Source organism: Bombina bombina, chromosome 5 (genome assembly GCF_027579735.1).
Source record: "Bombina bombina isolate aBomBom1 chromosome 5, aBomBom1.pri, whole genome shotgun sequence".
Lineage (NCBI taxonomy): Eukaryota > Metazoa > Chordata > Amphibia > Anura > Bombinatoridae > Bombina > Bombina bombina.
This window is the reverse complement of record NC_069503.1, coordinates 745,724,916-745,736,989: the sequence shown is the minus strand read 5'-3', so window position 1 is coordinate 745,736,989 and position 12,074 is coordinate 745,724,916. Positions and strand designations below refer to the sequence as shown.

Below are 12,074 nucleotides of genomic sequence, written 5' to 3'. Positions count from 1 at the left end.
ATACTTATTGCTAACAGGTGCATAAAATCCTGCATATAACCATGAAATCTCCATAGACAGACATTGGTTGTACTGAAAGTTTAGTGACATTAAATGTGGCACTGTCATAGGATGTCACTCTTGCAAAAAGTCATTTTGTAAAATTTCTGCCCTAATAGAACTGCTCTGTCAACTGTTACTGTTATTATTTTGAAATGGAAGTGTTTAGGTGCAACAAGAGCACAACCATGAAGACCACACAAACTCACAGAGCAGGGCTGCCAAGTACAGAAGAGTGTAGAATGTAAAAATGATCTATCATCTGTTGTATCACTAACTACAGAGTTCCAAACTGAGTCTGGAAGCAACTTCAGCACACAAACTGTGCATTGGGAGCTTCAAGAAATGAGTTTCCATGGCAGAACAGCTGTACAAATGCCTAACATCAACATGCACTCAGCTGGGTTGGTGTAAAGCATGTTGCACTGGACAATCATGCTTCACTAGCTGTCTTATAGATGAATCTGGGTTTGATGAATGCCAGGAGAACTCTACCTATTGGAATGCATAGTGCCTACTATTAAGTTTGATGAATGAGGAATAATGGTCTGGAGCTATTTTTTAGGGTTTGGACTAGGCTCCTTAGTTCCAGCATGATAGAAGGGTAATCCTAATGCTACAATACACTAATACATTTAAGACAATTGGGTGCTTCCAACATTGTGGCAACAGCTTGGGAAAGGCCCTTTTTCCCCCCAGCATGATTGTGCCCCTCAAGCCGGGTCCATAAAGGCAAGGTTTGACAAGTTTGGTATGGAGGAACTTAACAGGCCTACCCAGAGTACTGACCTCAAACCCATTAAATACATTTGCAATGAATTGGAATGCTGATTGCGAGGCATGAAGTCTTATCCAACATCAGTGCCTGGCCTCACAATAATCTTTTGGCAGAATGGGCACAAATTCCTACAAACGCAAAAATATATTTTATAGCCGCAAGGGGGGGGGGGGGGTGGGGGGGCAGCTCCATATTAATTTAACAGTAATATCAAAATTAAACTCCCAAGCTTTAGATGGAACATGCAATTTTAAGCAACTTTCCAATTTACTTCTATTATCTAATTTTCTATATTTTCTTGGTACCCTCTGTTGAAAAGTAAATCTAGGTAGGCTCATAGGAGCTCAGGAGTGTGTACGTATCTTTAGTACTCTATGTCAGCAGTGAGTGTAACAATATATAGTACTGCTACATACAATGTTGCAAAACACTGCTGCCATAGAGTACTAAAGGCACATGCACACTCCTGAGCGGCTGAGTCTACTTAGATTTACTTTTCAACAAAGGATACCAAAAGAACAAAGTAAATTTGGTTAACAGAAAAAAAATTGTAAAGTTGTATAACATTGCATGCTCTATCTGAATTATTAAAGTTTAAGTTTGACTTACTGTCCCTTTTAAAGAGGCATTAAACACTAAATACAAGAATAGTATTGTGGTAATTCACTTCCTCCTTCTAGTCATAAGTGCCAACATGGTGAAATATTTCACTTCATTTCAGTGCTGTTGTGTTTACACATGTGCAGCAACTCTCCTTCAGATACCTGCAGTGCAACATAGGTTTTTTTTATAAGGGCAGGGCCCATAATTAGAGGGAGGTGCATGAACTGTAGTCATTGTTTAGTGTCCCTTTAATTGCCCATAGTTTTGGAATGGGATGACCAGGAAGCTCAAATATGGGAGATGGTCGGGTGTCCACATACTTTTGGCAAAATAGTGTATCTAGACAGTCCGACTTTTTTATTTTTTGTAATTTAATGTTAGTTATTTTAATTGTAATTTAGTAGTAATTGGTGTTAATTTAGGTGGTGTTAGGTTAGGGGGCTTAGTAATTAAATTAGTTATTTGCGTTGTGGGGCGGTTGGCGGTATAGGGGTTAATATATTAGGGTTATTGCAATGTGGGGGGTTGGCGGTTTAGAGGTTAATAGGTTAATTACGTTTATTGCGATGTGGGGGTTTGGCGGTTTAAAGGTTAATAGGTTAATTGCGATGGGGGTTGGCGGTTTAGAGGTTAATAAGTTAACTAGGGTTATTGCGATGTGGGGGTTTGGTGCTTTAGGGGTTAATAGGTTAATTAGGTTTATTGCAATTTGGGAGGTTGGCTGTTTAAGAGTTAATAGGTTTATTGCAATGTGGGTGGTTGGTGGTTAAGGGGTTAATATTTTAATTATGTTATTTGCGGATAAGGGATTAATCACCTTTGTTTTGCGATGTGGGGGTTGACGGTTTAGGTGTTTGTTATACTTTGTTTTTTTTTTTTGTTTTTTTTTTTTAAGGCTTCGGGTCTGTCTACGCTGTATCCAGGTGAATTCTTTTGGGTGCGCAAGCAGCCAACATTCTTTTGACTGCCTCGAGCAGCCAAAATTCCTTTAAGGATGCGTGCGCAACTGGCGACACAGACGGAAGTGTTACAAAAGCGATTATAGTACAGATTAGCGAAGGGTTTGTGCACAAAACTCTGTTTTCCTTATATTATTGATGAAATAAACAAGATATGATCCCTTACATCTAACTAAATAAATTGTCAGTTGTAAAAAAAAATAATAAAATATATATATATATATATATATATATATATATATAGTTTTTATAAGCTTTCGTAACTATGGATATGGTTTTAGTGAATACATATAGTATAAGCATTCTATAACATTATCTACAACATCTGCTGCTGCCTGTTTCTACAGTGGGATAGCTCTTCATGAAAAATAATTTCTATGCTGAAGTAGAATTTTTTTTTTATGTAGCTTTAAGGAATGACCTCTTCTCATAAAATTCCCTTAGTATAAATTAGTGATCCTGTTAACTCCCTGAATATTTTTACATAAGGTAATATCCATCCCTTAAGGGTCTCCTTTCAAGGGAAAACAGGCCTTATCTGACTAACCTTGCCTCATAACTTAAGCCTTCCATTCTCCTTATTAATTTTGTTGACCTCCTTTAACCGTTTTCTCATTCTTGTATATTTCTTATGAGAGGTGTATTTCAAAACTGCACTGCACACAAGGTGAAATTATATTAAAATGTATATAGTGGCAGAATTATGCTTTCTTTGCACCCTCGCCCTTTTATGCATGATAGGATACAGATACTTGCACACTCATGAGATTCTGTTGTACACTCTCAAGAGAAGTAAGATTCTCATTTGCCATTTTCCATTTATAGAAAACTATTTGCAGAGAAAGCTTATCCTGAAAACTTGAAATAATTGAAATAAATATATTACATGATAGGTAGAACTGTATAAAAATGCAGCATTATCAGTTTATGTCAAACCTATGAGCTAGATTACTAGTGGCGCACTAACTATAGAACGCAAGCGATATGGGGTATTTCTTAGCTCTTTGCATGCAATGGAAATAATGAGTGTATTACGAGTTGAAAGTAAACTCGTTCGCAATCAAATTTAACACGTGTCGGGTTAACGCGACTTCAGAGCTAAAAAAGTTGCACAAAACTCCATCAAATATACATTTAACTGTACAGTTACAGTCAGTATGATAAAAATTATTTAAAGAAAAAATTGCATTAAAGAAGTTATAAAGGATCAAATATATGAGGTCTCAGGTGTTAAAAAAAAAAAAGCCTGCAAAGGGCTTTAACATACAGATACATGCGCATATATATATATATGAAGTACTTACTGACTGACTCTTCAACGCCCAGACATGGAATTTTTTTTTTTTATGAGAATACCTATATCTCAAAAACCATAGATGTTAGACGTGAAAATTGGTATTTGGATTCTCCTTTAAAAATAAAGAAACGCGTTTTACCATTTCCTGAAAATCCACTTAAGGAGGGGGGAAGGGTAGGGGTTATTTATGAGGATACCTATATCTCAAAAACCAAAGATGTTATGCTGTGAAAATTGGTATTTAGATTCTCCTTTAAAAAAACACGTGTTTTACCATTTCCCGATAATCCACTTAAAGGGACATGAAACCCCCATTTTTTCTTTCATGGTTTAGAAAGTGCATGCAATTTTAAACAACTTTCTAATTTATTTCTATTATCTAACTTGCTTCATTCTCTTGATATCCTTTGCTGAAAAGCATATCTAGATATGCTCAGCAGCTTCTGATTGGGTGCTGCACATAGATGCTTTGTGTGATTGGCTCATCCATGTGCATTGCTATTTCTTCAACAAACGATATCTAAAGAATGAAAAAAAATAGATATTAGAAGTAAATGGGAGTGTTATTTAAAATTGTATTCTCTACCTGAATCATGAAAGAAAAATGTTGGGTTTAGTGTCCCTTTAAGGGGGTGAAAAGGGATGGGGTTATTTATAAGGATCCCGAAAATCCACTTAAGGTGTGAAAAGGGGAGAGGTTATTTATAAGGATCCCGAAAATCCACTTAAGGTGTGAAAAGGGGAGGGGTTATTTATGAGGATCCCTATTTCTCAAAAAAACAAAGATGTTACAGACGTGAAAAGTAAAAATTATAATTTTAAATCGTCATTATAAAGTAAGTTTAAAAGCCAAATTTCTTGCTCCTAACAGCAGGAATTCTCAAGACATGGATATCAGTAAAAAAATGAATACGCTTTTTTCACCTCCTGACAGTTGAGTCATAATATATAAATACAATTTAATATTAAAGTAACTGTAAACAGAATAATAATAACATATCTTTGATGTGCCGCACAAATGCCCCACCCAAAACTTAGCTGATTGGTGCCCATGTACGGGAAACACAGAGAATTAAAGAAAACTCATGAAGTTCATGTCAGAGTGTGCAACCCGAACAGGCACACACGTGAGGGCACAAGTCATTGTGATTGGTTGCGTTTTTCACAATTTCTTTTACAAATCACAAAATCCACGCGAGTGAAGCCAAGGGCAACAGAGTATATATATATATATATATTTGACCATGTATTAATGTTCTAAGAATAAAGAAAATATTCTTCTTTCTACAAATCCTGAGAGTGCCCTTCTTCTATACTCATATATATATATATATATATATATATATATATATATATATATATATATATACAGGGAGTGCAGAATTATTAGGCAAATGAGTATTTTGACCACATCATCCTCTTTATGCATGTTGTCTTACTCCAAGCTGTAAAGGCTCGAAAGCCTACTACCAATTAAGCATATTAGGTGATGTGCATCTCTGTAATGAGAAGGGGTGTGGTCTAATGACATCAACACCCTATATCAGGTGTGCATAATTATTAGGCAACTTCCTTTCCTTTGGCAAAATGGGTCAAAAGAAGGACTTGACAGGCTCAGAAAAGTCAAAAATAGTGAGATATCTTGCAGAGGGATGCAGCACTCTTAAAATTGCAAAGCTTCTGAAGCGTGATCATCGAACAATCAAGCGTTTCATTCAAAATAGTCAACAGGGTTGCAAGAAGCGTGTGGAAAAACCAAGGCGCAAAATAACTGCCCATGAACTGAGAAAAGTCAAGCGTGCAGCTGCCAAGATGCCACTTGCCACCAGTTTGGCCATATTTCAGAGCTGCAACATCACTGGAGTGCCCAAAAGCACAAGGTGTGCAATACTCAGAGACATGGCCAAGGTAAGAAAGGCTGAAAGACGACCACCACTGAACAAGACACACAAGCTGAAACGTCAAGACTGGGCCAAGAAATATCTCAAGACTGATTTTTCTAAGGTTTTATGGACTGATGAAATGAGAGTGAGTCTTGATGGGCCAGATGGATGGGCCCGTGGCTGGATTGGTAAAGGGCAGAGAGCTCCAGTCCAACTCAGACGCCAGCAAGGTGGAGGTGGAGTACTGGTTTGGGCTGGTATCATCAAAGATGAGCTTGTGGGGCCTTTTCGGGTTGAGGATGGAGTCAAGCTCAACTCCCAGTCCTACTGCCAGTTTCTGGAAGACACCTTCTTCAAGCAGTGGTACAGGAAGAAGTCTGCATCCTTCAAGAAAAACATGATTTTCATGCAGGACAATGCTCCATCACACGCGTCCAAGTACTCCACAGCGTGGCTGGCAAGAAAGGGTATAAAAGAAGAAAATCTAATGACATGGCCTCCTTGTTCACCTGATCTGAACCCCATTGAGAACCTGTGGTCCATCATCAAATGTGAGATTTACAAGGAGGGAAAACAGTACACCTCTTTGAACAGTGTCTGGGAGGCTGTGGTTGCTGCTGCACGCAATGTTGATGGTGAACAGATCAAAACACTGACAGAATCCATGGATGGCAGGCTTTTGAGTGTCCTTGCAAAGAAAGGTGGCTATATTGGTCACTGATTTGTTTTTGTTTTGTTTTTTAATGTCAGAAATGTATATTTGTGAATGTTGAGATGTTATATTGGTTTCACTGGTAAAAATAAATAATTGAAATGGGTATATATTTGTTTTTTGTTAAGTTGCCTAATAATTATGCACAGTAATAGTCACCTGCACACACAGATATCCCCCTAAAATAGCTATAACTAAAAACAAACTAAAAACTACTTCCAAAACTATTCAGCTTTGATATTAATGAGTTTTTTGGGTTCATTGAGAACATGGTTGTTGTTCAATAATAAAATTAATCCTCAAAAATACAACTTGCCTAATAATTCTGCACTCCCTGTATATATATATATACTGTATATGTGTGTGTGTCTGTACATATGCATTTATGTATTTAAATACATATATACACATATAAATACATATGTGTACATATATTGACATGTCGGGTTTTAGCGCATTCGAATAAACGTGATTGGGTTAGCATGCGAGTATGGGTGTTAGGATTTTTTTTTTGCAGCTGGCATGCTCATTTAAAGTCTATGGGAAAATACGTTAACTTGGTCATGATATTTGAAGTTCAACTCTTTGCACACGTCTAGTTTTCACTTGCTTGCAAGCTCTTTATTTTCAACTTGTAATACGAGCGCAACCCGCTGCGTGCAAAAATCCTCCGTATAGTGAAGTTATTGTAAAAGCGCTCCACTTGTAATCTAGACCTATGTGAGAAGAGTAACATTACTATGGTAGATTTTTTTTAACTTGTACAAATAAAGGGTGTAGGACTGAAACAGTTAATCTGTAGACATTGATATTTTCACGAGGGGAATGGAGAACAACTGTATAATCATTTACCCCACTGCCTTTGATTTTGGATGTTGAATTTGTTTTATATCAAATAAATATATATATAATATATATATATATATATATATATGTATATATATATATATATATACCTACTAAAACATTATTTAGCATCTCAAAATAACTAGTATAACATAGAGGCAGTATGAAGGAGTTCCCCTTTTATCAGTAAATAACAGATATTTAGATAATGTCATATGTAGGGTATATGGTTTTGCACTATTTACACCTTACCTCTGTAAAAATTAGCTGCTACAAATAGATTCTCAATAGAAAATGATTGGTAGTATGGGAACAATTGTATATATTAAATAATTGAAGGCAATTCAAGTAAATTACAGTCTATTAATAAGGTTTTACTTTACAGTATCTTAAAGGGACAGTCCTGCCAGAATTGTTATGATTAAAAAGATAGATAATCCCTTTATTACCCTTTCCCCAGTTTTGCACAACCAACACTGTTATATTAATATACTTTTTACCTCTGTGATTACCTTGTATCTAAGCCTCTCCAGACTGCCCCCTTATCTCAGTTTTTTTGACATACTTGCATTTCAGACAATTAGTGCTGACTCTTAAATAACTCCACGAGAGTCAGCAGAATGTTATCTATATGTCACATATGAACTAGCACTGTTTAACTGTTAATAACTGTCAAAATGCACTGAGATAAGAGGCGGTTTTAACAGTTTAGAAATTAGTTTGAGCCTATCTCGGTTTAGCCTTTCAACAAAGCATACCAAGAGATCAAAGCAAGTTTAATTATACAAGTAAATGGAAAGTTGTTTAAAGTTGCATGCCCTATCTGAATCATGAAAGTTTAATTTTGACTAGACTGTCCCTTTCAGTTGTCAGAGTAGCTTTAATTGATGTTCATTTAAATGACGTCATGAATGAACAGTATGTTTCTCCAACATTGGTGTGTCCGGTCCACGGCGTCATCCTTACTTGTGGGATATTCTCTTCCCCAACAGGAAATGGCAAAGAGTCCCAGCAAAGCTGGTCACATGATCCCTCCTAGGCTCCGCCCACCCCAGTCATTCTCTTTGCCGTTGCACAGGCAACATCTCCACGGAGATGGTTAAGAGTTTTTTTGGTGTTTAAATGTAGTTTTATTCTTCTATCAAGTGTTTGTTATTTTAAAATAGTGCTGGTATGTACTATTTACTCTGAAACAGAAAAGGATGAAGATTTCTGTTTGTAAGAGGAAGATGATTTTAGCAGACAGTAACTAAAATCGATTGCTGTTTCCACACAGGACTGTTGAGATGAAGTAACTTCAGTTGGGGGAAACAGTTAGCAGTCTTTTCTGCTTAAGGTATGACTAGCCATATTTCTAACAAGACCATGTAATGCTGGAGGCTGTCATTTTCCCCTCATGGGGACCGGTAAGCCATTTTCTTAGTTAAACATAAAGAATAAAGGGCTTCAAAAAGGGCTTAAAAACTGGTAGACATTTTTCTGGGCTAAAACAATTGCTTACTAGGCATATTATGCAGATTCTAACTAATTATTGGTATTATAATCTTGGGGAACGTTTAGAAAACGGCAGGCACTGTGTTGGACACCTTTTTCAGATGGGGGCCTTTCTAGTTATAGACGAGCCTCATTCTGGGACTGTATAGGGGTTAAATGTAAAAACGGCTCCGATTCCGTTAATTTAAGGGTTAAAGCTCTGAAATTTGGTGTGCAATACTTTTAAGCTTTAAGACACTGTGGTGAAATTTTGTGTGAATTTTGAACAATTCCTTCATACTCTTTTCACATATTCAGTAATAAAGTGTTTTCAGTTTGAAATTTAAAGTGACCAGTAACGGTTTTATTTTAAAACGTTTTTTGTGCTTTGTTGACAAGTTTAAGCCTGTTTAACATGTCTGTACCATCAGATAAGCTATGTTCTATATGTATGAAAGCCAGTGTGTCTCCCCCATTTTTAAATTTATGTGATAATTGTGCCATAGTGTCCAAACAAAGTAAGGACAGTAATGCAACAGATAATGATATTGCCCAAGATGATTCCTCAAATGAGGGGAGTAAACATGATACTACATCATCCCCTACTGTGTCTACACCAGTTATGCCCACACAGGAGGCCCCTAGTACATCTAGTGCGCCAATACTTATTACCATGCCTACAATTAAACGGCTGTAATGGATAACTCCATAGCAAATCTTTTATCCAAAATGCCTACCTTATCAGAGGAAAGCGCGATTGCCTCTGTTTTAAAAACTGAAAGAGCAAGGAGGACGCTGATGATAACTGTTCTGACATACCCTCACACCAATCTCAAGGGGCCATGAGGAGGTTTTGTCTGATGGAGAAATTTCAGATTCAGGAAAAATTTCTCATCAAGCTGAACCTGATGTTGTGACATTTAAATTCTAAATTAGAACATCTCCGCGCACTGCTTAAGGAGGTGTTATCTACTCTGGATGATTGTGACAGTTTGATCATTCAGAGAAATTATGTAAGATGGACAAGTTCCTAGAGGTTCCGGTGCCCCCCGACCACTTTTCCTATACCCAGCGGGTGGCGGACATAGTAAATAAAGAGTGGGAAAGGCCCGGCATACCTTTTGTTCCCCCCCCCTATATTTAAGAAATTATTTCTATAGTCGACCCCAGAAAGGACTTATGGCAGACAGTCCCCAAGGTCGAGGGGGGCGGTTTCTACTCTAAACAAACGCACTACTATTCCTATCGAAGATAGTTGTGCTTTCAAAGATCTATGGATAAGAAATTAGAGGGTTGCTTAAAAGATTTTTGACAGCAAGGTTACCTTCTACAACCAATTTCATGCATTGTTCCTGTCCACTACGCAGCGTGTTTCTGGTTCGAGGAACTAGAAAAATCGCTCAGTAAAGAATCTTCGTATGAGGAGGTTATGGACAGAGTTCAAGCACTTAAATTGGGCTAACTCTTTTGTTTTAGATGCCGCTTTGCAATTAGCTAGATTAGCGGCGAAAAATTCAGGGTTTGCTGTCGTGGCGCGCAGAGTGCTTTGGCTAAAGTCTTGGTCAGCGGATGTGTCTTCCAAGACAAAATTGCTTAACATTCCTTTCAAAGGTAAAACATTATTTGGACCTGATTTGAAAGAGATTATTTCAGACATCACTGGGGGAAAGGGCCACGCCCTCCCACAGGATAGGTCTTTTAAGTCTAATAATAAGCCTAATTTTCGTCCCTTTCGCAGAAACAGACCAGTCTCTAATTCTGTATCCTCTAAGCAAGAGGGTAATACTTCACAACCCAAACCAGCCTGGAAACCAATGCAAGGCTGGAACAAGGGTAAGCAGGCCAAGAAGCCTACCACTGCTGCCAAAACAGCATGAAGGGATAGCCCCCGATCCGGGACCGGATCTAGTGGGGGGCAGACTTTCTCTCTTTGCTCAGGCTTGGGCAAGAGATGTTCAGGATCCTTGGGCGCTAGAAATAGTTTCTCAAGGTTATCTCCTGGAATTCAAGGAACTACCCCCAAGGGGAAGGTTCCACAGGTCTCAATTATCTTCAAACCAAATAAAGAGACAGGCATTCTTACATTGTGTAGAAGACCTGTTAAAGATGGGAGTGATACATCCAGTTCCAATAAGAGAACAAGGAAGGGGATTTTATTCCAATCTGTTCATAGTTCCCAAAAAAGAGGGAACATTCAGACCATTTTTGGATCTAAAGATCCTAAACAAATTTCTCAGGGTACCATCGTTCAAAATGGAAACTATGTCGAACGATCCTACCTACTATCCAGGAAAATCAATTTATGACTACCGTGGATTTAAAGGATGCGTACCTACATATTCCTATCCACAAGGAACATCATCAGTTCCTAAGGTTCGCTTTTCTGGACAAGCATTACCAGTTTGTGGCACTTCCATTTGGATTAGCCACTGCTCCAAGGATTTTCACAAGGTACTAGGGTCCCCTTCTAGCGGTTCTAAGACCAAGGGGCATTGCAGTAGTACCTTACTTGGACGCAATGGACGACATCCTGATTCAAGCGTCGTCCCTGTCAAAAGCAAAGGCTCATACGGACATCGTCCTAGCCTTTCTCAGATCTCACGGATGGAAGGTGAACAAAGAAAAAAGTTCTCTGTCCCCGTCAACAAGAGTTCCCTTCTTGGGAACAATAATAGATTCCTTAGAAATGAGGATTTTTTCTGACAGAGGTCAGAAAATCAAAACTTCTAAGCTCTTGTCAAGTACTTCATTCTGTTCCTCGTCCTTCCATAGCGCAGTGCATGGAAGTAATAGGATTGATGGTTGCAACAATGGACATAGTTCCTTTTGCACGAATTCATCTAAGACCATTACAACTGTGCATGCTCAGACAGTGGAATGGGGATTATACAGACTTGTCTCCGACGATTCAAGTAGATCAAAAGACCAGAGATTCACTCCGTTTGGTGGCTGACCCTGGACAATCTGTCACAGGGAATGAGCTTCCGCAGACCAGAGTGGGTCATTGTCACGACCGACGCCAGCCTAGTGGGCTGGGGCGCGGTCTGGGAATCCCTGAAAGCTCAGGGTCTATGGTCTCGGGAAGAGTCTCTTCTCCCGATAAACATTCTGGAACTGAGAGCGATATTCAATGCTCTCAGAGCTTGGCCTCAACTAGCAAAGGCCAAATTCATAAGGTTTCAGTCAGACAACATGACGACCGTTGCATATATCAAACATCAGGGGGGAACAAGGACTTCCCTGGCGATGAAAGAAGTGACCAAGATAATTCAATGGGCGGAGGATCCACTCCTGCCCACTTGTCTGCGATCCACATCCCAGGAGTGGAAAATTGGGAAGCGGATTTTCTGAGTCAGACATTCCATCCGGGGGAGTGGGAAACTCCATCCGGAAATCTTTGCCCAAATAACTCAATTATGGGGCATTCCAGACATGGATCTGATGGCGTCTCGTCAGAACTTCAAGGTTCCTTGCTACGGGTCCA

General features: G+C 38.5%; 1 protein-coding gene across 1 annotated transcript in view; it reads left to right on the top strand.

Annotated features, from left to right (window-relative positions):
* DCDC2 (doublecortin domain containing 2) overlaps positions 1-12,074 on the top strand; it is a 556,437-nt gene that overhangs the window by 371,903 nt on the left and 172,460 nt on the right. The window lies entirely within an intron of this gene.